At 40.6% G+C, this 26,921-nt stretch overlaps 1 protein-coding gene across 8 annotated transcripts in view; it reads left to right on the forward strand.

Moving 5' to 3' along the window:
* Positions 1-26,921, forward strand: part of syt12 (synaptotagmin XII) — a 253,476-nt gene that overhangs the window by 58,133 nt on the left and 168,422 nt on the right. The window contains exon 2 of one of the 8 annotated variants that reach the window (XM_073049215.1): positions 16,430-16,549. The exons of the other annotated variants lie outside the window; for them this stretch is intronic. The gene's annotated coding sequence lies outside the window, so the exon portion shown is untranslated. The remainder of the gene's footprint in view (positions 1-16,429; positions 16,550-26,921) is intronic. 8 annotated transcript variants of the gene reach the window in all.

Raw genomic sequence — 26,921 nt, forward strand, 5'->3', positions numbered from 1 at the left:
AATTCCCAAAATCCTGCTGCTTTGCTGATGAAAATTTGAAATCTGTCAACTAAAGGCATAGAGCCCATCTCTAATTCTGGGAATGAAATCAGTGGCAAGGTCAGGTGTTTAAAAGGACACATCAGTGATCCCACAAATTGATTGCAGTAAAAAATAAATGCATTGTGTAGCTGGATGGACCAAAAAAGAAAACAAACATTATAATGTAGTAATAAATGTGAGTAAGTTAAAACAAGAGAAAAAGATGTAAACAGAAAGCAGATTCTAAACTGGACTGGACAAGAGCAGAAGTACTCATGATGGAATTTAACTATGAATTAATATAGTCGGATGTGATATCTTCAGTTCAACAACCAAACTGGAATAAAATCCTTCTTATGATACAAGATACAGGTTAACAATGATGCAACAGTCAGACAAAGTGACTCTCAAACAGTTAAAGTAACTGAGAATCTTAAGACATAGAAGCAGAATTAGGCCTTTCAGTCCATCAAGTCTGCTGTACAGACTGAGGGCAGTGACTGGAGAATTGACAGAGCTAGTAGATGCTCTGGATAAAAATTACTTTGAGAACAATATATTACTTGACATAGCCATCATGACACATGAGATAATTTGTCCACTTAATTACATTGGCTCCCAATAGTGCAGTCCCATTCCCCTCTGCCTTACTGCTCTTTAAACTCTGAAGCTATTCTTCCCCCACCTTTTAAATCTGACTCCTCATCTTTTTTTCTCCAGTCCTGCTAAAAGGTCTTTGCATAGATACTGCCTGGACTGCCGAGTTCCTCCAGTATTTTATGCGTGTTGCTCGGATTTCCAGCATCTGCAGATCTTCTCTTGTTTGTGATTGGATTACTACACTGCAAAGTCTCTTCCAGGGATGCCTACCCTGAAGTTTAAATCTTCCCTTCGATGGGAAACCCTCTCTCACTGCTCCCCCTCTATGATCTCTGTCCCTCCCTCACTTTTTAACTCTACTTCTCATCTTTTTTTTTTGCACCAGTCCTGCTGAAGGGTCTCAGCCTGAAATGTCGACTGTACTCTTTTCCACAGATGCTGCCTTGCCTGCTGAGTTCCTGCAGCAAGTTGTGTGTGAACCTATTCTGTCTCTGGTCCACCACCACCCTCTTTCTAATTCTTTTGCCACCCAGCCCATTCTAAATGTAACTGAGTAATTGATCAGTACACAGGATGTGGGAAGGAACTGGAGCATCTGGAAGTGCTGAGAGAATATGCATGCTCTGGGTAGGCAGCACCTGAGGTCAGGATTGAATCTGGATCCTGCGGATGAGAGGAAACTGTGCTAACTGTGCTCTATAGTGCCAATCATGGCCTACAGCTTTCTGTACTGATGAAAGCAAAGTTAATTGTCTTAACTGACAGCTAGCTTTGCGATTCCTCTGTTTGTATGTTTGAATATGGAACCCACTTCAACTTTGAATTCAATGTGGCAGAGAACTTGAACCAAATGCCCAGTGTTTTTGGAGGTAATTGACCCAAGTATTCTACTAGATGGATAGGAAAGTAAAGACTTTCTGTGCAGGTTTTAATGGAAAAAGAGTGGGTACAAAAACCTCAGATGCTAATTTTTAACACATTGTTAATTTAAAAAGGAATTTTATGTCTCATAATTTTAAAAAAAGCTTCCTTAAAATAAGTATTTTATAGACCATTTTGAGAAGTTTTTAATAGAGGTTTTATTAGTTTTTATAAAGGTTTTATTTTAAAGTTTGTTAAAAGTTTCTGAATGTTTAAGGTTTATACATTTTTATAAACATAAACAATTCAGATTAGGTCGACATGATGAATTACAGACAGACAGACATACTTTATTGATCCCGAGGGAAATTGGGTTTCATTACAGAAAGAACTTACAGTCCTTTAACATCTTGGACTATTTTTACTGTGCCCATAGTCTGTTTTTTTAAATCAATTATGCTATTGTTTGCACTGTTGTAACTATATGTTGTAATTATGTGGTTTTGTGCAGGTCTTGTAGCTTTAGTTTTTGGTCTTGTTTTGTCTGGTGGGTTTGGAGCTCCTTTCCGGGGAACGTGCTAAGACGGTAGCGCGATATTAATACGCAGCAGCCTCTCCGGACTCTGGATTGGGGATTGCCAAACGTTATGTGGATTTTCTGGTGTAGTCTGTTTTGTCATATGCTTTTGTGATATCATTCTGGGGGAACGTTGTCTCATTTTTTAACTGCATTGCATTTGTGGTTTCTAAATGACAATAAACTGAATCTAAATCTGAATCTGAATTACAGCCACACCAACCAAGAATAGTGTAGAAATATAGCAATATAAAACCATAAATAATTAAATAATAATAAGTTAATCATGCCTAGTGGAAATAAGTCCAGGACCAGCCTATTGGCTCAGGGTGTCTGACACTCTGAGGGAGGAGTTGTAAAGTTTGATGGCCACAGGCAGGAATGACTTCCTATGACGCTCAGTGTTACATCTCGGTGGAATGAGTCTCTGGCTGAATGTACTCCTGTGCCTAACCAGTACATTATGGAGTGGATGGGAGTCATTATCCAAGATGGCATGTGACTTGGACAGCATCCTCTTTTCAGACACCACCGTCAGAGAGTCCAGTTCCACCCCCACAACATCACTGGCCTTACGAATGAGTTTGTTGATCCTGTTGGTGTCTGCTACCCTCAGCCTGCTGCCCCAGCACACAACAGCAAACATGATAGCACTGGCCACCACAGACTCATAGAACATCCTCAGCAACCTGTTGTTATTTTTTGGTAAGCTGGGCTATGCTCAGCCACTTCCCTTGACCAGATCTTCGTGCCCTCAGAGTGTATCCGTGAGATGGTACACTAACAGAAGTATTTCTTTCCTGCATTCACACTGGGAAATTCTTTGAGGGCAGTGATTGAGCAAAGATGTTATTATACACCTTAACTTCAGAAAGGTGCTTGGCAAGATGGACAAAGCAAGAAGCTGGGTAAATGGCATGGTAGTTCAATAAATAAGCATTCAGAAACCTCAACCACTGATCCACCAACGTGAGTTTGACTCCCACCATGAGAAACTTGGGACTATTAATTTAGGTTACTATATAAATCTGGAAGTTCAAAAAGATAGTTTTGTGTCACAACCTCGGATTCGGCAGTGCATTAGATACGGCAATTGCGCTTGTGAATGTGCATGTATCAGCTAATTATTATTTCATTGTGATAGTATTTAACTCCATTCATTCCGTCGTAGTATTTGTCAAGACTTGGACACAGCAACGCTTCGCTGCCTGCTTGCATTCTGCCTTGCCTGAGAAATTGGACTGCCGAGTCAACTGATTCTGCAGACTAGCGATATTTGTTCTATTCTTAGTTGTTCTTTTCAGCCGCAGTGTAGGCTTTGTTTTTCCACTTGAGAGTTTTAGTGAACAGCCCTGTTTGGCCTAGTGTTTATTGTTTTCTTTTTCCTTTAACATTGTTCACGTTAAAGTCTGTGAACTATCGACCTGCTTCAGTGTCTCTCACTCCGCACTTGGGCCCTATCCAAACCTGCTGACAGTTTTGCATAATGATGACCAAGTAGCTATCAGGTTATTGCAAACCACTATTTAGTTCACCAGTACCTATAAGGCGTCTGCCATCCTTATCTACACTGTATGTGGCTTCAGATCAATATAGTTGACTTATAACCGCCTGGAATGACATTTAGTTTAGTGGTCTATAAGACTGTGCTGTATTGTGTGTGAAATAATATATTTGAAATAAAACAATTTACAGTACTGTATTTGATGAGAAAGGGGGAGAAATGTGTCTTTTTTCCCCAGGTCTAAATCTATTTGATAATATTATCACAATTGTGGAACTGAATGAGTCCCTGATACTGCCATATTCTAAGTGCTGGTAAACAGATAGGAAGAACTCAAGAGGCTTGGAAGTGTTCTGCAAGCTCCTCTACTGACAGTTATCCCTCCAACCACACTTGCTAGTCAAACTCTGAAGGAGTAAACTTTTATTGCAAATACCCAGGGTGTTGATGTCTCCAAGGCTGTTGTGTTGTTTGCATACAGAATGGTGTACATTCCCATCCTATTTATTGATTTATACATTTCAATTCTGCATCACGACATAACGCACCCAAGGCAAGAATTTCTCAATTACTGGCAAACAAGTTCCACTTAATTCCTTCACTGATATTAATAAAGTCACTGTGAAATACTGCTTCATTCTTAGTTTAAGTTCTTCCCCATTAATTCACTTCTGTCTCCTTTCATTGATCATCTTTTCCCCGCTGTTCCATTCTATGTGTTTCGAATTTCCATTCTCTCTAAGTGAATCTCAGTATTTTTCTCTTGTCATGTCCGACTTATCATTCTTTTGGATTGCACTTCTGTTATTCCCTTTCTATGTTCTTTAACCCACATTTTCTTCCTTCCTCCATTTTTCTTTCTCAATTTCCCCCCGTCAGCTCTCCCTAGTCTTTGTTATATTAATTAAAGGAGTGCAAGGCCAGTGTTTATTTCCTTGAGCACAAGGTGGATGAATGGCAGTAGTCCTTCGGGGTAGGGAATTCCAGAATTCCAACCAAGAAGAAAGATCATTGATGCTGTTCCAAATCAGGATGCAACTTGTGGAAACCAGCATGTGGTTGTGTTCCTAAACATCTGCTGTCTTACTTAGAGATAGAAGTTGCAGGTTTGGGAAATGCTAGCACTGAGGCCCTCTGTTGGTCGGTGTTGACTATGTATCTGCGTGGTACGCAAGCCAGGCCAGTACTACATGGAGAGCAAGCTGCTGCCCACGGTAACAGGCTCCTCTTCTTCATACAGCTGATGAATCCAACGGATCGGCAAACACTGGTGCAATTTGGCACCAGTGGCATCGCAGGAGCTGCCTTTCAGCATTGAACTCGCCGTAGTACTGCCATAGGAATTCCAGCTCCAAATTTTTCCTTAAGGTTTACTCCCAGAGCCTTTCCTATGAGTGGGTATAGCCATGTCGCACCAGAGGATGGAGATCAGAGTTTTCCTTCTCCTGGATGAGCTGCCAGCCAGACTGGCAAGCCCGATCTGCCCAAAGTGACTGGTTTTAATGTGACAATATCCCACATTTGCCCTTTCTCCTGACAGTAGAAACAATTCCATCTGGCTTATTAGTTAAGCCACACGTGAAGGTCAGGAGCTGGATTTGGTTGTCAGAGGCTATTTGAGATGCACACTATTGGGAGTATTTAACAGGCCATAGGAGTTTATCCCCACTGCCACCCTCGGCTATAACAACCTTAAGGAACTAACTAGGCCAGCAACTGCAGTGTATATGTGAATGTGGATATCTGATATTCCTGTGAATTATTCGACATCAGTTTGTAAGCTGAGCCTTAACATTAAACTCAACACAGAGTTCAAAAAAGCTGAGAGAACTTGAGGTAATTGCACAGTGCTTCTAGGCCCATCATACAGTAATGGAGTAAACAAATACTTAGGGCAAGGGTCATATGCCAATTAAGTGAGCATCTTTCTCCTGAATTATGTTGAGCTTCTTGAGTGATTGTTTCTGTGCACATTCACACTTAATTGTGTACAATAGGTGGTAGAAAAAATTTGGGAGGTTAAGAGGTGTGTTGCTCAGCCTTTCACCTGCTCTTGTAGCCATAGTGTTGCTGATGTGCTTGTCTGGTTGACTTCCTGTTCAACAATGAGCCCCAGATATTGATGGTTGTGGGGGGGGGGGGGGCGGGCAAGGTGTAGGAAGCTCTACAATGGCAGTGTCATTAAATATCAAATAGTTAGATTTTCCATTGCTGGAGTGGATCATTTTAAATGTAACGTCTTATTTATCAGCTGACACCCGAATGTTGTCCAAGTCTTGCTACATGAGGTCATTGGTTATTTCATTTCCTGAGAAGTTGCCAATGGAATTGAATATTGTGCGATCATTAGCAAATGATTTCGCATTGACCCTATGTGAGTGAAGGAAGATCACTGATGAAGCTGCTAAGGATGGTTAGGCCTAGTACATTGCTTTAAATTGCTGACCTTCAACAGTCACAACCCTATGTGAGCTATGATTTCAGTCAATGGATTGCATTTCCCCCTTATGTTCTTTGACTTTAGTTGTACCAGAGCTCCTTGATACCATACTTGTCAAACACAATTGATATCATATATAGTTACTCTCAACTCAGGTCCAAAATTTCTGGTTTTAGGTCAATGCTTGAAGGAAGATTGTGATGAGGTCTGACACTATATTGGAGAAGCTCTGCCATTCTTTTTAATGCTATTTCTCTTTGCCTGTTCCTCTTGCTTGCAATAAACCCTCTCTGGTCACAGCATCATCTCTGAACAAGATTGTCACACTAACTGAAGATTGTCACACTTACCCAATGTTTTAGCCCTTACAAAATTCAGCATTCAGACAAATTAGGCAAATCTTCTGCTTCTTAAGCCTCAAAAAGCTATCAATGTGCATTTCACAAACTGAAGCCAGGTAGATAAATCACATCAGGATCCGATTCCCTCAGCTCATTGGTAGAGCTTCAACAAATGGAGATACCCTGTGAATTGGGACTTGCTTGTACCTTTGACTGTTATAATCCACTGAGAGAAATCTAATATTTAGAAACTAGTAATATTTAAATCAACTAGTCATAGAATCATGGAGCAATATAGCGAGGATATAAGACCTTCAGCCCAATGTTTCCATGCCAACTATGGCGCCTACCCAGCTAGCCCCAAGAGTTAAAGAAAATAAAATTGTTCAAATATTAATTAAGTGCTGACACATTCAGGTTATAAATGACTGGAAACAAAAGGCAAAGTCTTCAAAAGTTAGTGTATCCACAATATAAATTAACAAGAAGTAGAGACTGATTGGAAAACATGTGAACTATTTATGAACTTTATTAACAAAGACAGTTGATGTTTGCTTAGCTTCTGTGGAACTGAAAAGGGCGTTAAAGGCCATCATCCACGTAGGAGAGTGGCAAATGTTATTCAGCGCCGAGAAGCCTGAGCTAGGATAACAACTATGTGATCAATGAGGGATACAGTCAGACATGCAATGTACCAAGGAACCTGTCATCTGGTAGTCATTTCAGCAGTGAAAGTGACTTTATAACATAAAGCAGTGGTTGTCAGTGAGAATTTGGATTGTCAAATATATGGATTGCAAGCCTTAGGAAGCCGTTACGGTTCTTATGAACAGGTGGTGCAAAGCACATAGAGTATTGATTTTAGTCCTGGCCATTGTATTTAGGAAAAAAGCCTGGATTTTTCAATAATGTGTAACTGAGCAACAGGCAAGAAATGATGCAGGGTCAATGGTGATGTTGGTTTGCATTAGGCAAGACTGAAGAAGGCTTGATTTAAATACTTGATAGTCAGCAAAGTAGTTTATGAAATATTAATTGGTGTTCTGTCTAAATAGGGACTGAGGCATGAAACTTGCTTTATGTCTTCCTCATTGCTAAACATAAGAGAAAAACGCTGGTACCAAATTTCATGAAAGCTGTTCTGTTTTATAACTCCAGAAACTAATTGAAAGAAAAAATCAGGAACTTGGGAAAATGTATCTATTTAGTTTCACTTTCAGTGAGACGCTCACATATGGCGTGCTGGTGCAATATCATACAGTATGCCATTCACATACTTTTACATGTAACCCATCATGATTTTTGTAAACAAACCAATAATGCTTAATCAAATAAGATATTTACAATATTACTCAAGTATTACTGAAGTATTAAATACACTAAACTCCAACTCAATGTAGAATGCATCTCAACTCAAATATGTAATGTAGTGCTCTCTGGTTTTATACTGTAAATATACACAGTACACTATATAATACAGCTACTATATAGACATCCACAGCATAGTAAGTTTTAAATTGTCCCATTCAGGCCTAAAGATTTAATCGCTGTGGAGGATTTCCTACTCTTGTGGGATAATGTCTTTCCTAATAAGCGGGATCACTCTGCTTGGTAGGTGAGATCTGTGGCTGTGAAACACTTTCAGGTTCCGGAGCCTCCTCTGTGGTGGTTGCAGGCATTGACCCTGCGACTGCAGGAAGTGGCTCTGACAGTTCTGGGCACCTTTCTTCTCAAACAATTGACTCTGCCCTCTTCAACTGATTGTTGTGTCATCTCCCAATGACATCAGGCGCTATCTCAACTGTGTACGAGTGTGGTTCAGTTCTACCCTTAATCTTTCCAAGTGCCCACTTTTGATCACCTCTGTCATCCCTCGGCAGGATTGCTTGTCCAGGAGTGAAACATCGAATCTTCTTGCTTGAGAAACCTTCAATTTGTCTCAGCTGTTTGTCTTGCATACTCCTTCTGAGATTGGGCTTGAGGAGATCCAAGAATGAGTGCAGGGGACGACCCAGGGACAGCATCGCTGGGGAGTTGTTGGTTGTGGAGTGTGCTGCATTACATTACGTAACAAGGAAATTGTCGAGCTTCTGATTCAGTGTCAGTGTAGTGTGTTGTGCTGACATTGCTCACAGTGTGTTCTTTAGACTCTGGACAAACCTTTCTGCCAAGCTATTTGTAGCTTTGTCATGTGATACAAATCTAATATGCCTTATATGATTCATTTTCAGGAATGTCTGAAATTATTCTGCAACGAACTGCAGTCCATTGTCACTGACTTAAGGCTGATTCATACTTGTGCATCGCATCTACGGCATAGGTATCGCATACCCTGCGCTGTACCTACGCTGTACCCTACGCTGTAGGGTGACGTGTACCTCTCCAGAAAAGTTACACGCGTCGTGGCAATGCAAACTGCAACAACTGTGATTGGTCCACTTGGTAGCATCTCATTTCCTCCTACACATTTCTGGTTGCTTCTTCTCCACCATTTCTGTACATCGATGCGAACTAGATGAACCAAATCACCAAATCTACCTGTTGACATGCAAAAATGTTTGAAATGCATTTCCTCGTCCATGTCTCTCATGAAGAAACTCAACACAGTGGCATAGAAACCCCACCGCCAACTAGCGTTTTGGCGCACACCAACACATGCTCGCTATGGCGTAGAGCAACGCAGAAATGAAAATCAGGGCTACGGCATAGGCTGCGGTGTAGCCCGTACACACAAGCATAAATCAGCCTTTAGTGCTCTGGATCCCTGTCCTTAAGAAGAGATTTCTAAACTGTGCAAGGCTGTAGTGGAGTCTACTGGGGACACCACAGGCCAGTTTGTAGCTGCGTCCACTACTACCAAATAATGTGTGTCCATGAATTGTCTCACAAAATCCACATGAATCCTCTGCTAGGGCAATGCAGGCCATTTGCAGGGATGAAGGGGCATTGCTCTTGGCATCTACGGGTTGTGTTGGCATCCAGCACACTGCATGTCAAGCTGCTCAATCTGCTGATCTGTCCCAGGCCACCAGAGACAGAGCTTCGACCTTCATTTTGACCACACCTAGATGACCGGCATGAAGCTCCTCTAACACTTTAGCTCTCAGCTTGTATGCTACAACAACTCTCAATCCCTTCATAAGGCAACCCCCATCAAGGGCAAGTTACTTCTAGCATTGGTAAAAATGGGGCAACAGGAACTTCTGCTGCACATTCCAGCCTTTTTCTGTTGCCATGTAGACCTGAGACTGTGTGCGATCTTTTCTGGTTTCCATTTGGATCATTTCTGCCTCAGTAAGACTTTTGATTTATATTTTGGAGAATATGTCAAGAGAAGAATTGACACCCTTCTGTGGATTGAAAATTGACACCAGATATTGATAATCAGTAATGCAGGTAAACTCTGTCCCATACATGTACTGATTGAAATATTTTGCACCCCCAATGAGACTCAGGGCCTCTCCGTCAATCTGTGTGTAATTTTTCTCTGCATGGTAAGGGTATGTAATGCATCAGCTGTGGGGTGTTTACTTCCACCACTCATAACATGACTGTACCTAATGTATACCATAAGGAGAGGTGTCACAGGCAAGCTTCACTGGATGGTGTGGATCATAATGTGTGAGTACAGTGTCTGATCCCACCATTTCCTTTGTCTTTTGGAAAACCTCCTCACACTTCTTTGTCCATTTTCATTTATTCCCAATGTGTAGTAATGAGTTCAAGGATTAGAGCACAGAAGCCAGGTTTGGCAGGAGCCTGTTGTAGTAATTGACAAATCCTAAAAAGGGCCATAACTGTGACGTCTTTTGACCTTAGGGGACCTACCACAGCTTGAATTTTCTCAGCACACTTGTCTAATCCTTCTGAGTTAATAGTGCGACCACAGTGAGAAATGCTTGGTTTAAAAAATTCACACTTGTTCCATTGAGCTCTAAAGCCATAGTGTTCTGATCTTTTCAACACTGTTTTGAGATTTTGGAGATGTTCCTTGTCTTTCTCACTGGTAACTCTGAGTGTCTGAGCAATATTACAGTACCTGGTCCATAACTTGCTGCCAGACAGCAGATGCAGATGCTACTCTGAAAATGGTGGATGGAACTCCAATCAAGTTGTAGTTGTCTCAGCTAATCACGGCCCCACAACGCTGGTCCTCCTGTTCTTACCACATACAAGCCCAATGTGGCTTATTTCCTGTGGTATTTCACTGTTAGAAATGTCAATCCCACAGGAGTTATCTTTTCTCCAGTATAAATCCTTAGCTGGATACCTGCAGACTTCAGTTCAATATCTTTGAAATGCCGTTCAAACTTGACTGAAACAACCAAACACATGTCCAATTCCATTTGAATTAATTTCCCATACGCTTCTGCTGTACACCATATTGCTAGTTTTTACATTATAAATCTCAGACCTTTGTCACTCACATCATTATCAGATTTTTTTATCAACAGCATGCAGATTAGTGGTCTTTTGGAAACTGTCACTTGACTTTTTATCTTTTCCCTTCCCTCTGCAGTGCATTTATTTCCACATTTGTATTTATCCCACATTTGTTACATTTTCCACAAATGTCACCGTTAAACCTGCATTGGTCTGGTGTATGTGAGCCCCTGCCACAATGGCAACACAATTTGTTTTTGCCAAGCAGGTTTCTGTTTAGACATTGTAATTTTGTTTATCCTCACTTTCATTCCTGAGCATAAGTCAATTGTGCCTCTGGCTGCTGTTTCCATTGATGCAGTGATTTCAACTGCTCTTTTAAATGTGAGCTGAGCTTCAGTCAGGAGTTGTTTTGAATATTTTTTTGTAAGATTCCACATGCTAACCAATATACTCAGCGTATGTCAGCCACATGGTGGAAACCCGCATCAAGGAGCACAGGAGGTATATCTGTTTGGGTTACCTGGAGAAATCAGTGGAAGCAGAACATTGCATTCTCAATGGCCATAGGGTTGACCTCGATGGCACAAAGCAACCGTACTGTGTCAATGGCTTTTAGGACCACCTGGTAAATGAAGCCATTGAAATAAAACTGGAGGAAAAGAATTCTAACAAAGACAAAGGTCTCGCTCTAAGCAAGTTCGATTGTAAACAAATTGGGAGAGCAAAATCCTGATTGGATGAGGACTAGCCAATCTGGAAGGATGGACGATGGGGTTATAAATACCTCCAGACTAGACATGCCTAGGCATCATCCCTGATGAAGATGGCAGAGTTTGCCATCGAAACATTGGTTAAAATTGATAGTTGTGCCCAGCTGGAAGCCCGAGAAGAGTTTATTCTTCTGGGAATTCTTCACAACAACTCCCAAGTTCCTTTGCACCTCTATTTTTTTGTATATTCTCCCTATTTTGAAAATAATGTATGCATTTATTCTTTTCACTGATGTGCATGACCATATTCTTCCCTATGCTATGTTTCATTTTTCACTTCATTGTCCATTCTCCCAATCTGCCTAAGTCCTTCTGCAGACTCCCTGCTTCTTCAACACTACCTGCCCCTCCACCTATCTCCATATCATTCTTACACTTGGCAACAAAGCCATCAATTCTGTCATTGACATATAACATGAAAAGAAGCGGTCCCAACACCAACCGCAGTGTAACACCACCAGTCACCAGCAGCCATCCAGAAAAGGGCCTCTTTAATCTTGCCACCAATCAGCCAATCTTTTATCCATGCAAGTATCTTTCCTGTAATACCATGGGCTCTTAAGCAACCTCAAGTACGGTACCTTGTCAGAGGCCTTCTGAAAATCAAAGTAAGCAACATCCACTGATTCTCCTTTTCTCTCATCTATAGTAATTCCATTTGCCCAAATTTGGACAAAATACTTAAATGCCATGGCTTTTTAAAAGTCTGCCTAAATGCCTTTTAGTAATGGTATCTAATTCCACTACCTCACCTGGCAGTTTGTTCCAGATATCAACCATTCTTTATGGTTGATAAGCCCAGTTTATGCAATCTCCACCTATATCTAATAGAAATCCAATCCCAGCAACATCCTGGTGAAGCTCCTCTGCACTCTCTCCAGCATAATCACATCCTTCCTGTAGTGTGTTCATCAAAACAACACACATACTCCAAGTGTAATCTAATCACTGCTTTTTAAATTTGTCCCATCTCTTACATTTTATGCTTGACCTATGAAGACAAGCATGCCATATGCCTTCTTCAGTACTCTATCTTCCTGTGTTATCACTTTCAGGGAGCAATTGGCTTAGACCTCTAGGTCTCCCTGTTCATCAACTTTCCTTAGTATCCTACCATTTACTGTATATTTTCTATTCCTATTTCACTTCGCAAAAATCCATCACCTGACATTTGTCAGGGCTAAATTCCAACCTATCAATTCATTAGCTGCTGTTAACAACTTGATAGAATAATAGAAACATAAATCACTAAGAAAAGAAGAAAATTAGCAAGTAGTTCATGAACAGTATTCACTGTGTCTTATTCCTGCCCATTGGTTGTGGCTATACCTTAACTGTAAAGAACTCCTCCTCTATGATTATTTTTTACTTGAATATTTTACATTCCTAAAATATCACCACTGCAACCTACAAAGTACAAAGTAAATGTCACCTTCTTTAAATCATGACTCATTAATTAAACAAATAGGTCTAGAGCTCAGGGCTGACAATAATTCCATTTACTAACAATATTGCAAATAAGAAATTAATACATGTTTTAAAAATTTTTGCATTGTACTTTAGTGAGCTTAAAGAACTCCAAAGAATGTCCAAAATATAAACAGACCATTCATTCCAACCTGTGCATTACTGTACCAGTATTTATCTCCCATTAGAGGCTAATTGACAGCATAATCTGTTGTGTAATTAACAGTTTAGTAATATTAAAGTATTCTTGTAAATATTTTGTTGAATAACATTCTTTGTTTAAATAATTAATTATGACTTATATGTGTAAATACACGAATGACAAATGAGGTCCAATTTTGGTGAATGCTTTGGGTTTAAAGGCATGCAGTTTGCTTGGAAGTTTAACTGTTCCAACCAAACCAGCAGAAATGAGCTTTGTTGATATTGTCAAAGTAAAGCAGGAGCATATAGAACTGAAGCTGCTGTTCATTGCAGATTTCTTCAGATTTCATAAGTAGAATAAAAAGGAAGGGATGTATTTTAGCATTTGTGGCTGAATTAAAGAGATTGCCTGAGTATTGTCAGTAATGATGAGCTTAATGATGCACTGAGAGATTGTTTGGTTTGTGGAATCTTACAAGAAAGCATTAAAAAATGGTTCCTAACTGAAGCACAACTTGAAATCACTGTTTCAATGGAAACTGCAGACAGAAACACAACTTGAGTTCCAGTCAGGAATTAAAGTGAGTTGGAACAAAATTGTTGCATCTAAGCAGATACCAGCCTGGCCAAATGAAAAGTGTTATTGCTGTGGCAGGAACTTACCTATACCAGACCAATCCTGATTTAAAGGCAAAACTTGTACAATATGCAAGAGAAATAGGATAAATCAAAGAGCATATCGGGCAGACAAAAATAAGTGGGCTGCGCAGGAAAGAGAAAAAACCAGAAAATTCAAGTTGCAGTTTCAAAAAACACTAATTGTTTGCTGTTGATGAAAAATCTCATAATGATGAGGGTGATGCAGGGCTGTGTATCCTTGAGATTTACAGGGTAAAAATTAACAATAGACGAGCAATATTCTTAAACCAGAGTCAACAGCAAATTAATTAATATGGAATTGGACACCGGTTCAGCTGTTTCAGTCATTCCACATAATTGAGTTTGAACAGCATTTCAAAGATATTAAACTGAAGCCTACAGATATAGTGGAGAAAAGATAACTCCTGTGGGAATGACATTCAGAACAGTGAAATACAACAACCAGCAAGCCACATTGAGCTAGAATGTGGTAAAAATAGGAGGACCAGCATTGTGGGGCTGTGATTGGCAACGACAACTATAATTTGATTGAAGATCCATCCACAGTTTGCATGCCACATCCCCTATAATGAGCCATCTGAAAGTGAATTCAGAAGGGTACTGGATGATGCCAGAACTTCCCCCATGCTATACACCATGAACTGTTCCCCTACAGAGAACAAACAGGTGTTGGTTCCAACTTCTGTGCCTCTGGTTGGAAAGCATATTGGAAAGACCATGCTGCTCAGAGGAATCGTGGAAATGACAAAAGCAGTGGTCTTACCACAACAGTTCTTATAGACAACATATTTGAGAAAGCTTCTGATATGTTAATCAGTCAATTACTTACAAAATGCGGCTTGGTCTTAAGCTGGAAGAGAGCTCAAGGAGCTTCAGGAGAGCTGCAAGCATTCAGTTTTTGCGAGTATAAAGAACTCTCCATGTATTAGATATTGCACAAACTTCAAGTGGGAGACAAAAAGCTGGTTGTAAAAGTAGATGCAAAGTCAATAGCTCAGTTGGTTGAATGGGAGGTTAAAAAGAAATGTGTTAGTGGAGATATGGAAACAGAGGATGATGTCAGATGATGTTGTGGATGAGGAAACCAAGAGGACAGATCAGATCATAAAGGGAGAAACAGAAGGATTAATAAGAGAATACTCCAGTGAACTAAATGTTTCTTCCCAAGATCAAGATATACAGACTAGAAGAAGTAAACGGAAGAGGAAGAAAGGGGGCTACTGCTGTCAGAACCATTTTCTGCAGTCTTAGAATCAACTTTGTCAACCACCATGGAGGAGGTCCCAAAACTTGAGATTTTTTCACAGTCACACATCTAACCTGCTAAGCCGAGTGGCCCCCCCACCCCCGTCAGAAAACACGTTATCCCACAAGAGTACAAAATCTTCCAGTGTGATTAAATCTTTTGGGCCTAAATGGGACAATTTAAAATTTAGTATGTTGTGCATGTCTGTATTGTTAGTATACTGTGTAAGTAGTTGAGATGAATTCTCTATTGAATTGGAGCTTACAGCAAAGCAGGGAGGAGTGTTGTGTGTTTAATATTTAAGTAATCTTGTGAATATGTTGTTGATTAAGTATTTGTTGTTTAAGTAATTCATTACAAGTTGTGTGTATAAATATATGTATAGCATATGTGATATGTGCATGCTTCACTTAAAGTAAAGTTGAAGTTCAACGCACATTTTGGACTCCTGTGTCTTCCTATGAATTTGTTAAATGTTTTGAAGATGCAAAACACAATATCTGGCCTATCCCCAAGCGCATTACGGTAATTATATTTGCCTCAACTTTTCCCCATGTTAGTGAATCCCACATCACTCTCACTACTCTCTGGATAAAAAAAATAGAACACCTCGTGCAGGAGTAGGTCCTTCAGCCCATGATGTCTGAGCAAAAAACAATGTCAAATTAAAACCCTGGCAACACATTACAGGCACCTCTGTGTAGTTCCTCATGAATTGCTAGTTTGATTTCTTTGTCCTTATTTTCTTCTGTTGATGACCTCAAGTTTTGCTCTTCCCACAAGTGAAAGCACTTTCCTGACCCTAACCTGGCAAGAACCTTTTAGAATTCTAAAGAACAATCTTAAGACAAAAGCAACCCTGGTCCAACCATCCTTGGAAACCAGTCTCAGAGATATTGTTCATTGTGATATTGAATGGCATTTTCCTGCAGTGCAGCTAATGTTGACAAGACGGAGAGCTCTTAATGGAACAGGCATGTGCATCTTCACTATGGAATGCACCTCCAATCCTTATTTGCCCACAGAAGTGGAAAACCCTTAGTTAGATGGAAGCCCATAGACTTGTGGAAATACACTGGCCACTGAAAATACCAATAGAGAAGAACCTACTTTTGTAGCAGCCTGGAAAATCCAGTAAGCAGCATAGCCAGGAATTAACTGTTTGGCAGCAGAGGTGGTCTGCTGCATTTAAGGCAAGAATCAGTAGAAGCCCAGCACATAATTGCAGTCAACATGTCAATATTTAAAACAAAATATGGATGAAGATAACTTTATATAAATGCAATCCTAAAAGCAAATCCAAATGAAGAGGCATTGTTATTTGTGTGGAAGCATATCTTAAAATGTTACAAAATTGAAGCTGTACCCTTATTAGCTGGTCAGAGCTTTAGCGTGAAATGTTTCCCTTTCAGTGTTTTCCAGAGTTTTTCAGAGCTTACGGGATGAGTGACGGCTGAGACAGACAGTAGAAAAAGCAAACACAGCAGCAGAAATCAACTTCATGGTATTGCGTGGAAAAGCCAGTTGAAGATGTGAGTGGAGTGCCTTCTTCCTGACTTAATGGTCCCACAATTACAGCTGAGGATGTGGATGAATTCACATTCATACTGCGTATCTGTCTACCAGGATTCAGTTTGAGATGGTGGAAGATTTAGCTTCCCTGCCACGGAATGGACACATACATCTATCCAATTACTACAGGTCTCTGACTAATAAATCATACAGCTCAGAATTAGTCCATCTAGCCCTTTTTGCCAGCTCTAATATTAGAAAGAGCTACCATTTAGTCCCATGCTTCTGCTCTTCCTCAACGCCTGTGCAATTATTTCCTTTTATATGTACCTCCTTTGGAACTACAGGTTTCAATTAGCTTTGATTCAGATGGTGCTTTGCAGATCATAAAAATCTGCTGAGTAATATAAGCTTATCTTCTCCATGTATTTTACTGACAAAATCTTTTTAAAAGTGTATCCTTTAGGTAGCTGTTCATTTGCCAAGGGAAACGGCTTCTATCTATGCCAACTCTGTGAAAATTCACACACCATTGAACCTTTCAGTAACTGCCTCTGCAATAAAGAGAACAGTTCCAAATCCTCTCATCTCTCCAGATAACGGAATCTCTGCATCGCTGTTAGTAGATTTCTTATGCACCCACTTCAATGTATTAACATTTTTAATGTCATAGGGGCATTGATTGACTCAGCATAGAAACAGATCTGCACTAACCATCAAGCACCCACTTTCTACATTTATCCTCCACTAACCCATTTATTGATTTAGAAAGCCCCTTGTTGCTGTTCACTGTTACATGGGAGTGTCATTGTGGGGTATTGAACTCACTGTGCTAGAAACTGAATGTGAACCCAGGACTTTTCAGGTGCTCTAGAGTGTTGTGTATTTAATATTTGAGTAATATTGTAAATATTTTGTTTGATTAAGCATTCTTTGTTGATTCCATAATTGATTATGTGTTATATGTAGAAATACGGGAATGGCATCCATCATTACGTTATTATGCTACTACTTCATATTTGTGCAACTGACAAAAGCAAAGCAAACTCAGGGCACTTTATCTCTGGCTCCATGTTTATCTTTTGATTAGTTATTTTTGTTTTGGAGTTACAGCACATAATACAGAGGACATTGATGAAGTCCTGGTGAATGGGAGGGTGTTTCTTTTCCCCAGTTTGCTGTGTTTTGTCGAGCGTGTATAGATGAGGGAGTAATGTTTGCCAAGTTGGGCAGCCAGCTTGTTGGAGTGGAGTTAAATATTCAGGTTATTGAATATTATTATTAATGCTTATTGTAGAATGAAGTAGATCATCATTTCATATCAAAACTCAGTGTATAAATTATTTTCTTTCTTCGGTCTTCAGAGAGATTAAAATTACATAAAGTCCTCTTCGGGTGATAATAGGATTTGACTGTTACACCCCAACGCTATGAACAGATATAAATATGTTCATAAAATAACCTGACACTGCACATGGGATTTACTGATGCCACTGACCAAGGAAGTATCTAAAAGCAGACTTGAAAGTTGCAATCTGGAGCACAGCAGGATATATCACTGTGGTTACAGATCCAGCATTTCAATTTATTTCTAACCCAGTCTAATAGGTTCAAAATATTCTGTCTTTATTGATTGAAATGATCTGAAAAAAAGTTAATGTAGCCATTCTGGATTGAGATATAGTTGCAAAATTGTCCATAATTCAGTAATAATTGGTTATGCCTGTGCATAATGGAAGCTTTTGGCTGGAACTATGGGTTCCAATGGCAGAGCAGTGGAGGCAGCTGAAAGCAAGATGTCAGCTTAGCTGTGCTTGACTGGAGCCACGCTGCCACATGATCCGCTGAAACCAGAAGCTCCTTGCTATCTGAATAAAGACTTTACAACACCACAGTTGGCATGTCAATTGGATACCATGTACTACTGCAGCAATCTTGTTAACTGAGGTTAAGGTGATAACATGGCTGTTCCTCATTAAAGACCTTCAACCAGTACAATAGCAGTGTTGACACTGGCATACAGCTCCGTTATTTGAAGACTGTTCCCAGCTGTGCCTGATTCATCTAACCTAATCCATCTGTTGTGGTCCTTTGAGATGTTGTTTGTTTCTTGATGCACTACGCAAGATGTGGTACCGAGACAGCTGATTTTGAGCAACCATTCATAAGAAGTTCTAAAGCCCTCATTTTTAATCCTGGATCCTGACAGCATAATTCCAACAATGCTCGTATGCCGGTCATCAGCCGTTACAGGTTTTTGAGATTTTATTGTCTGAGGCTCTCATTGTGGTCACTGGTGCTCAGAAATATTCAGGAGCTGCAATGTCATTTGGATCCCATTACAGTTTCCGCCTAGAAGCACAGAGCTCACGCACACGTGAAAAATTATACATGCTGGTGGCAAAGGATGAGCTTCCATGTATTTATTTTGAACTTATGACCCAGCTGGGAATATCCTCCCACAAAGGAAAACTGAGCAACCATAGGCTGCCCTTCCTCCTCCCCTTGACCCTACTGGACATGGAGTCCAGAGCCTTGTAGGAACACTTCCTCAGGACAGAGTCCACTGTTCTCCGCAGTTTCTTGTGTTCCTGACCATTGGAATTGCCATACCAGACCATGATGCAACCAGTCAACTGGATATCAATGGATGTGTGTCAGTGTGTTCGGTGACAAGCTTTAACCTCCTAAGAAAGTAAAAGCATGGAGTACTTGTGATTGCATCTATGTAGAGGGCCCAGGACAGGTCATCTGATATGTTGATTCCCAGGAATTAAAAAATGCTGACCCTCTGCACCATGGAATCCCCAATGCAGTCCGGTTCACGTTCACCCTCTCTCCACTTGGTGATGTTAGCAGTCAACAAAATGTTCTTAAATACTCAGCGATACTCAAAAAAATTACAGAATTCAAAAAAAGTACGGAATTCAAAAAAAATTATCCTATAGGTGAGAAATGGTAGCCAACACCACAAGCAGTCCAGCAATGGAAAGCAGTAATTAAGGTGCTGGCACCTGCCTCTCAACGCGAGCAGCAGATTCAGGCCTTACTTGCAGGCTTGAGATTGCAGATGCTGGAGTCTGGATTAACAAACTGCTGGAGAAACTCAGTGGTCAGGCAATATTTGTAGAGAAAAGTGGGCAGCAGGTGTTTCAGGTCAAGACATTTCACCTGCACTTCACTGAGAATAGTTGAAATTTTGACTATAATCGGCCTTGTTGGGTCCTATTTTGCTCAAGCAAATCATGTTATCACATCAGTTAGAGGCTTGGTTGTGCATCAGCAGATTCAATGGCTGGAGCTATGAGCTGATTCTGCAGCAACCAGTTAAAAAAGGGGACTGTTTGAGGTCCTGATGAAGAGTGGATCAAACAGTGTATTCTGTTTTCTGGCATGATGAAAGGACTGAGATGGAGGGTGAGCGAGAGTGGGTGTATTTAATGAGCTGGAAGAAACTTTTGTGACTAATTCCAGACGTAAAAGAATACTGTGCTGTGCGTACAATTACTGTTAGGTGAATTATCGCAAAACAAAACTTAGTTTCAAAGAAACAATAATTCATAGAACATAGAATAGTACAGCACAGGAGCAGGCCCTTCAGCCCACAATGTTGTACCGAACGAATTAAATTAGTACTCAAAAACCTAAGTAATCCAATCCCTTCTGCCTACAGAATGTCCATATCTGTCCATTTTGGGCATGTTCATGTGCCTATCTGAAAGCCCCTTAAAAGCCTCTATTGTATTTGTCTCTAGCACCACCTCAGGCAGCGTATTACAGGCACCCACATCTCTCTACTGAAAAAAAAACAAATTGCCCCACACATTTCCTTTGAATTTATTTCCTCCCACTTTAAATGCATGCTCACTGGTATTAGACATTTCAATCCTAGAAAAATAATAATGGCTGCCGACTCTATCTATGTCTCTCATATCTTATAAACTTCTATCAAATCTCCCCTCAGCCTGTGCTGCTCCAGAGAAACAACCCGAGTTTATTTCAACTCTCCTTATAGAACATACCGTCTGATCAGGCAGCATCCTGGTAAACCACTTCTGCCACCCTCTTCAGAGCCTCAACATCCTTTCTATCATGGGGTGACTAGAAATGAATGAACTTCTCCAGATGTGGACTAACCAGAGTTTTAGAAAGTTGGAACATAACTTCCAGACTCTCGAACTCAATTCCTCAATTAATAAGGGCAAGCATGCCACGTGCCTTCTTTACCACCTTTTCAACCTGTCTAGCCATTTTCAGAGAGCTATGTATTTTGGAATCCATACACCAGAAAATCTGCAGATGCTGGAATCCAAAGCAACACACACAAAATGCTGGGGGAACTCAGCAGGCCAGGCAGCATTCTAAAGAAGGGTCTCGGCCTGAAACATCGACTGTTCACACTTTTCCATAGGTGCTGCCTGGCCTGCTGAGTTCATCCAGCATTTTGTATGTGTTGCTAAGGAGTTTGGGCCCCAAGATCCCTCTGCATCTCACACTGTTAAGAGGCTTGCCATAAGATGCCTGCAGGATTTCCCTTTAACGATTAATGGACAAGTCGCAGAAGACTACAAACCAGACTTAGATTGCAATTTAGTATAAAACTTAGAATTGATCATATAGAGCAACCACTGCTGCTTTTTAAAACTTTAATTCAATTAATGATCTGGAAAATTTTATACATTTTAAATTCTCACTGTTTTAGATGAAACTACCCAAAGAAATATTGCTGAATAACCAGGGGTTAGTTTATAAAGATAATTATTTAACAAATTTGTTGAACAGTTTGAAAATTAGTCTCGTAGTGTCAGTTTATTGCTTAGTGGCTGTAATATTTTTTCTCTATTCTCTTAAGCATGGCTCAGCTGCTTGGGATGTAATGGCAGAATGCAGACCTGATCTTGGTTTGTCTCCACTGCCACCTCTGGAATAACGTGGGAGGGGTCAACCCTACAGCTTTCTTTTGATTCTGAATTGGTGACTGGGCTTGGCCCCTTTCCCCAAGGGATCAGAGGCAAAACAAATGCGTGGAATATCTTTCAGGCAATAATGACTTTGTATTGCACTGTGTGGAGGGAAATCTTGCCCAATGTTCTTTCTTGTTGAAGGTCCTTGAAGTGATATCAGCCAATGACCTTATTCCATAGCAACACATACAAAATGCTGGAGGAACTCAGCAGGTCAGGCAGCATCTGTGGAAATGAATAGACAGTGATGTTTCAGGCCAAGACCCTTCTTCGGGACCGAGAAGGAAGGGGGAATATGCCAGAATAAAAAGGTGGAGGGAGGCAAAGAGCGCTAGCTGGAAAGTGGTTGGTGAAGCCAGATGGGTGAGAAAGGTCAAGGGCTGGAGAAGAAGGAGTCTGATAGTAGAGGAGAATGGACCATAGGAGAAGGAGAAGGAGGAGGGGACCCCGGGAAAGTAATAGCTGGGGAATAGAGGAAGTGGGAGGGGGGTATTTGTTTACTGGAAAGAGAAATCGATATTCATGCCATCAAGTTGGAGTCTACCCAGACAGAATATAAGGTGGTAGTTGGAGATATAAACCTGAGTTTCATTGGATCAGCAGATGTGGTACCGTTTTGGAATTGGCTCAATGCAATATCAAATACACTAAGATTTTTAACTTTTACTCCCGTGCCCATAACAAGGATGATGGGATTGGCTTTGAGAGTTACAAAAGTGTTGTTAAAACAGTAATCACATTAAAACTAATTGCAAACCTGTTTCAACTGTACATACTTCTTGCTTAAGCACAATGTGTTTGGGGTGACTGAGAGTCGCCTGGAGAAATGGGTCAATGATTATTTTTTAAAGAGGATCTGCTCCTCTGAATTTGTCCCTTAAGTTTACCATTGGGCAAATATAAACAGAAAATGATCGGCAGGTCAGACAGCATCTGTGGGAGAGAAAGAGGAGTTTACTGAAGCAGCCTTCCAGCTACCCAGGGCTCTGCAGCCAGTCATTTGAAGGGAAATGGAAGTACCAGTAGTTAATAATATTCTAGATCGTTGTCGTGGATGTCTTGGAAGAGCAGGGTTTGGACTTCTTCCTGTCTCTCAAATGGGTTTTTCCTTTTCTTTCTGCTATTCTCATTGGAACCATGGAGTTGTGCATTTACACAGCACTGAGATGGGCTGTGCGACCCACAAGGCCATGCTGACTATCAAGCACCCAATTTCACTAACACTTCACTAATCCCATTTTATTCTCCTACCCTACTCATCAAATCTCCCTGGACTTTATCATTTATCCACATACCGGGGGTAATTTATGGTGGTCAGTTATTTCCAAATTGTATATCTTTGGGAAGGAGGAGAAGCTAGAACATCCATGCAGTCATAAGGGGAACATGCAAACTCCAATCGTGTTGGCGGTCAGGGTGGAACCTGAGGCACTGGAGCTGCCTGCTAACAGCCCTATCAACTGCACCATTACACCACGCTCTGGTTTATTGTCATCACATATACCAAGATTTAGTAAAAAGTTTGACTTGCAAACTGTTATACAGATCAAATCATTACACAGTGATCTGAGCCAGAATTAGGTAAAGCAATAACTATGTAGAATAGTGTAAAAACTCCCAGTGTAGTGCAGTGCAGGTTAACAATACAGTGCAAGATCATAATGAAGTAGATTATGAGGACAAGATTCCATCTTGCCATCTATATGTCCATTCAGAGTTCAAAGTAAATTTATTATCAAAGTTCATATATGTTACCATACACAACCCAGAGATTAATTTTCTTGTGGGCATAGTCAATAAATCCAATAATCATAATAGAATCAGTGAAAGACCGCACCAACAGGGTGGACAACCATGCTCCTTACATTTTACAGTACAGCCCCAAAAAACAGGAAAAATTGTAAGCATGAAAAACCAAAAATCCAATAACTGAAATGTCAGCAGCTCAAATTTATCCATTGCACTTTGCTCAGTACTTAATTGAATCACTTCTGACAGCGATTACAGCCATTAGTCTTTTTGGATGAGTCTCTATGAGCTTTGCCCAATATGATGGAGCAAGATTTGCCCATTCCTCCTTGCAAAATTACTCAAGCTGTGCCAAGTTAGTTGAGAGGCAACAGTGGACAGCAATCTTGAGGTCTTGCTCGAGATGTTTGATTGGATTAAGGTTAGGGCTGTGACTGGGCCACTCAAGTTCATCAATTTTGTTCATTTGAAACCTCTCCATTGTTGTTCTGGCAGAGTGCTTTGGGTCATTTTCTTGCTGAAAGACAAACTTCTTCCCCAGTTTAAGCTTCCTGGCAGAGGCTAGCAGTTTTATTTTTATCCAGGATCTCTCTGTATTTAGCAGCATTCACCTTCCCATCAATCCTGACCAGACTTCCAGTCCCTGCTGCTGAAAACCATCCCCACAGCATGATGCTACCTCCACCGTATGTTACAGTATGGATGGTGTTACCTGGCTGATGTGCAGTATTAGATTTACGTCACGTGTACCACTTAGTGTTGAGGCTAAAATGTTCCACTTTAGTCTTATCTGACCACTAGACCTTCTTTTACATCTTGACAGTATCTTCTAAGTGACGCTTTGCAAAGACTTTATGGGTAAGGATACATTTTTTTTTAGCCAGGACTTCTTCCTTGCCACTGCTAAAAATACCCTATTTGTGCAAGGCTTTAGAGATTGTGGAGCTATGAACTTCAACTCCAGTTGCAGCCACTGACTTCCGCAGCTCACTGAGAGTGACCGTTGGCATCACAGTAGCCTCTCTTACAAATGCTATTCTTCTCTGGTGACTAAGTTTGGAGGGGCAGCCCAGCCTAGGCAGTATGGCTGTGGTTTCATGTTTTCTCCACCCATTCACAATGGACCACACTGAGTTCTGAGCGATGTTTAGTGCCTTTGAGATGGCCTTATTTGATCATCAAACCATGCAGGAAATATCACATCCTCTAACAGCTCCTGATGGTACTGTGATTTCAGTCTCTGAAGTCCAATGTGTAAGCATCCTTCAGGAGGGTGAAACCACAAAAAGCATCCAGCCAGGTACTAAAGACCTGTGTTGATCAACTGGCTGGAGTGTTCCTTGAGTCCTTTAACCTCTCATTTCAGCAGTCTGAGGTCTTTAAGCAGGCTTCACTTATACCAGTACCTCAGGCTAACGTGGTAACCTGCCTCAATGACTATCGTACAGTAGTACTTATATCGACAGTGATGAAATATTTTCAGAGGTTGTTGAAAAGTGACATGGACTCACACCAATTTGCCTACTGGCACAACAGGTCCACAGCAGATACCATTTCTTTGGTTCTTCACTCAGTCCTGGAACTTCTGGACAGCAGAGGTGCATACATCAGGTTGCCCTTTATTGACCAGTGCTCGGCATTCAATATCATCAAACCCTCAAAACTAATCCATAAGCTTCAGGACTTTGGCCTCAATACCTCCTTGTGCAATTGGACCCTGAATTTCCTCACTTGCAGACCCCAGTCAGTTTGGATTGGCAACAACATCTCCTCCACAATCTCCATCAGCGCAGGTGCACCACAAGTCTGTGTGCTTAGTCCCCTGCTCTACTCACTTTACACTTGTGACTGTGCGGCCATTTTCAAGTTTGTTGATGTCATCACTGTCATAGCTGAATCAGCATATAGAAAGGAGACTGAAAATCTGGCTGAGTGATGCCATAACAACAACCTCTCACTCAATGTCAGCAAGACCAAGGAGCTGATTAGTAACATCAGGAGGCTGAAACTAAAGGTACATGAGCCAGTCCTCAACAGAGAGTCAGAGGTGGAGAGGGTCACCAACTTTAAATTCCTCAGCGTTATCATTTCAGAGAAGCTGTCCTGGGCCCAGCACTTAAGTGCAATTCTGAAGAAAGCACAGCAGTGCCTTTACTTCCTTAGAATTTACGAAGATTCTGCATGACATCTAAAACTTTGATAAACTTCTATAGATGTGTAGTGGAGAGTTTATTGACTGGCTGTGCCACAACCTTATATGGAAGCTCCAATGCCTTTGAACATAACATGAGGACCCCACGCACTCCTCATACAAACTCTTCTCCCTCCTGCCATCTAGGAAAAGGCACCAAAGCATTCAGGCTCTCACAACCAGACTATGTAAAAGTTTCTTCCCCCAAGCCATCAGACTCCTCAATACCCAGAGTCTGGACTGACATCAATTTACTGCCCTCTACTGTGCCTATTGTCTTATTTATTATTTATTGTAATGCCTGCACTGTTTTGTGCACTTTATGCAGTCCTGGGTGAGTCTGTAGTCGAGTGTAGTTTTTGTGTTGGTTTACGTAGTTCAGTGTAGTCTTTGTACTGTTTCATGTAGCACCACGGCCCTGAAAAATGTTGTCTTGTTTTAATTGTGTACTGTACCAGCAGTTATGGTCGAAATGACAATAAAAAGTGACTTGACTTGACCTGACTTGATAAAATCCTACAAAAAGCAGTGGCTATAACTCAGTCCATCATGGGTAAAACCCTCCCCACCATTGAGCACATCTACACAGAGCATTGTTGTCGGAAAGCAGAATCCGTCATCAGGGTCCCCCACAACCCAGGACGTGCTCTCTTCTCACTGCTACCTGCAGGAAGAAGGTACAGGAGCCTCAGGACTCACAAAACCAGGTTCTGGAACAGTTATTTCTCTTTGACCATCAGGCTCTTGAACCAGTGGGAATAACTTCACTCAACTTCACTTGTCCCATCACTGTACTGTTCCCACAACCCATGGACTCAATTTCAAGTACTCTTTAACCCATGTTCTTGATATTTACTATTATTTCTTTCTTTTTGTTGTCTTTTGCACACTGGTTGAATACCCATTTGGTGCATCTTTCATTGATTCTATTATGATTATTATTATGGGTTTATTGAGTGTGCCTGCAAGAAAATGAATCTCAGCCTTGTATGTGGTGACATATATATATTGAAAATAAATTTACTTTGAACTGTGAACTTAGTATCCTGCCCCAGATCTGTGCTTCTCCATTATCATTTCCATGACTTCTCTTAAATACTCTTTGGTCTCCATTTTGCTTTGGTCTGTTGAAAATCTACCATACTATTGGACCTTACAGAGAGGGGGGTTATTTATTGAAATCATTGAAAACAGGTGATCCTCAATTTGTTTTACATCAACAAATTGGATGAGTGGTAAGCATATCGCACCTGATGAAAGTCCACGTAATAATTACAAAGGGGATGAATAATATTTTTTGTTTTATTTTGGTTTTAATTTTTCATGAATTGTTGACATGTTTTGAAATATTTTCTTTTGATTTGACATGATGCAGAATGTTTTGTTTAGATTAGTTCAAAAAAATCTACTTCAATATACTGTACTCAATTTTAAATTTAGAAAATGAGACGGTAAAATGTGAAAATAGTTGTGGGGGCTGAACACTTT

This window comes from Hemitrygon akajei, chromosome 6, assembly GCF_048418815.1.
Source record: "Hemitrygon akajei chromosome 6, sHemAka1.3, whole genome shotgun sequence".
Taxonomy (NCBI): Eukaryota; Metazoa; Chordata; class Chondrichthyes; order Myliobatiformes; family Dasyatidae; genus Hemitrygon; species Hemitrygon akajei.